The following is a 3,031-nucleotide window of genomic DNA, read 5'->3' as shown; positions in this document are numbered from 1 at the left end:
GTAAAATCCAGAGAACAACGTTTTGTCACGTGCTTTCCTTATCATCCTATAATTTGTCAAATGTGAAATACAGGGAAATACATGGTACTGAAATTGACACCTTTGGCTAGGATTGGCTGAAAGTTTTACAACTGAGGTTTAACATGCCCAGATGCTGGTTTACAAAGAAAACAGGCTCGAAAAAGGTTTAGATACCAATCATAGATGGCAGGACCAGTGCTGAGGTGCAAGGAAAATTGTTTTTTAAATTTTGTAAAACAATTTTCTTTTAGAGGGTACTTATTTATAGTCTCAAATGTATTTTTTTTTTAATAAAATTCTCTTTAAACTTCATTAAATAATACAATTTTGTAAAAATAATTGAATGTTATGCTACTATTTACAAAAATAAAATCTGAAATCCAAGATAAGTTCTCTATAATTTTTTTAATTCACAAATGTGATTTTGCCCTCAAGATAAGACAAAATGGCCATGGCAGGTAACGGGTTAAAAATACATGATCCTGTCAGATTTGCAATTTAGAGTCAATATTTTACTTGCCTGAGTAATCAACTACAAGTATCTAATTATAGCCTTTCATGCTGGTGTTCAAACATAGCTGTTTGCGGTTATAAATATATCTATCAGTTAGAATACATGGCTATACATTGCACAATAAAAATAATAAGCTACTTATTTTAATATAAAAATCCAAAATAATAATTTCAAGAATTCTAAAACTTTTGGTGATATTTTTGCTCATTGTGGTTTCTAAACATTGAAGCAGTATTCAAAACAACAAAAAATCAAACCTAAAGACAAAATGTCCACACTTTCATTCAAGGGGAGTATCACTCCCTAAATGCAGTGCACTGAAAATATAATAGGATGCATGCACCATAACACCATAACCAATGAGAAATAATTTTTAGAACTGCATTTAGGGGTAATTTTCCAAGTGATATTAAATATTTGCTACAGCTCTGTTGACAAAAAATCAGTTCAAACCTGTGACTTCAACTTGAGTATCTCGTATTATTACAGGGAAATACAGAATATCTTAAGACTGAGCTAAACAGAATAATGCTACTCCAACTTGTTTGTTAAAAATATTTAATTTATCTTATGTATCTAATTATATATTTTTCAAACTATTAAAAGTTTTTCTTTTAGTGTTATCTTAATTAAAAATCAAGTGTCACATAACAATAAACATAAATATACTCAAAAAATGTATAAACTATTTTTTACAACTTTCACTGTAAAAAAAAAGTTATTCTCAGCTTTTGAAATATTTATGGATGAATTTACACAAAATTTTATTCAAATGAGCTAAGCAAATAAGAGATGATTATCAAATCCAGAAAAGCATGGTTTGACTATAATTCTTTTAAATTCTAATTAATATAATTCCTATATTACAAGTTGGATAGACAGTGAAGTGCTTCCAAGTAAGTTGTATTGATGACATCTGTTGTCACTTTTCAAGGAAAGGTGATATTGAATTTCTTCCAAGGTGCTCTGATTTGCAAAATATTCTATAATGACTTACTTGTATAATAAAAAATATTATACATGTGTAACATACTTCATAAAATTTTAACAAGATAGCTTCTCTATTGTAAAAGGTATGTTATTATTAATGCCTTTTCACATCTTAGTGAGATGCCATTAAAATTATTTTTGTTCAAAAATAAGACTGTTTTGTAGAACGGTAAAATAATAACTTATAATTTTTCTACATACAAAGTTTTAATGATGTTATTTCATATTTTAAGAATAAATAAATCTAGTAAAAATATCATTTTTGTACAACTATGCAATTTACATTTTTACTCTTCAGAAGATAAATTTTATGTTCTGTAATAAATACTAGTTGATGTAGCCATTCAATACACAGGGAAAACATGGACCCCACCCCCTGTGTCACTCCCCAGGTGGTCCTAAGGGTACATACCAGGTTTAGTGACAGTTGGTCTAGCAGTACATCAGTTATAAGTAGACATTTCTGTCAAATAATAGTTTAGATATGGAAGGTCACAAAATAAAAATGAACTTCTTTAGTTATTCTTCAATAAAAAATAAAGATTAAAATTCACAAACTGATTAGGTAAAAAAATTAGCTTTCTACAACCTTTCCGCTCCCAAGTTCTTTAAAAAAAATAATAAAAAAGTAGTTATTATCTTATATATTTCACCATAATGTTTTAAGAAAGAAAGTGTTAAAATTTGTGTATGTTACCAACAAAGCCTGATGACAGGTTGAAGTACTCAAAATATCACAAACAATAATCACATATAAATCACTGTTTGCTCCACTGTAAGCCTCTATGGTTAACAGTGTTATTAAACTCATCAATGAGTCACCAGACTCACTAAGATTCATTCATCATAATCCATGTAGACAACATAGCCACCCCCATGGAATCGCTTAGTATGTACTGTAGGAAGACTAAACATAAGTGAATAAAACAATGCACCCTTTATGTATCATTCCTAACCTTATAGTGCATAACTTTTTGTGTACAAGAACACTTATGGTATGGGGTTATAAAGTTTTGTTGTAATTTATATCATTTAATTTTATACAGTGAAGTATCTAGTTTATTATTTTTTATTAATTAGTTTGAATTTCAAGTTATTTTAAACTGAAACCACTGTACTTGTATAATCTATATTAAAACTAGAGTATAGCCCATCAAAAATGATGGGGCAAGTGCTACCACCCCCACCCCATAGTATACCCTAACCTCACATTTCAAAGTTAACCAAAATAAATAAATTTTGCAAAATCCAGCTTGACCAACAGTGAGGCAGAAAAGTGCAGTCAAATGTCAGTAAATTCCTTTTTGAGCCAATCAAAATTAAAATCATTCATGAAATGAATTTGTGGCCTATTCATAAAATAATTATTTATAAAAATCAGTTACATTAATAACTTTTAATATGTAGAAAAGCCAGTATGTTTTAGTAAAACTACATTCCAACATTGGTTTTTATGTCATGTCGCTTAGCAACAAAAGTATAACCTAATATTGTTGTTAACCTATG

The 3,031-nt window shown here is 28.8% G+C and overlaps 1 pseudogene; it reads right to left on the bottom strand.

Annotated features, from left to right (window-relative positions):
• LOC106457920 overlaps window positions 1–3,031 on the bottom strand; it is a 119,963-nt pseudogene that overhangs the window by 88,258 nt on the left and 28,674 nt on the right.

The sequence above is a fragment of the Limulus polyphemus genome, unplaced genomic scaffold (assembly GCF_000517525.1).
Source record: "Limulus polyphemus unplaced genomic scaffold, Limulus_polyphemus-2.1.2 Scaffold392, whole genome shotgun sequence".
In the NCBI taxonomy this organism is placed as follows: domain Eukaryota; kingdom Metazoa; phylum Arthropoda; class Merostomata; order Xiphosura; family Limulidae; genus Limulus; species Limulus polyphemus.
The sequence above is the reverse complement of the archived record's forward strand: the minus strand, read 5'-3'. Positions and strand labels throughout refer to the sequence as shown.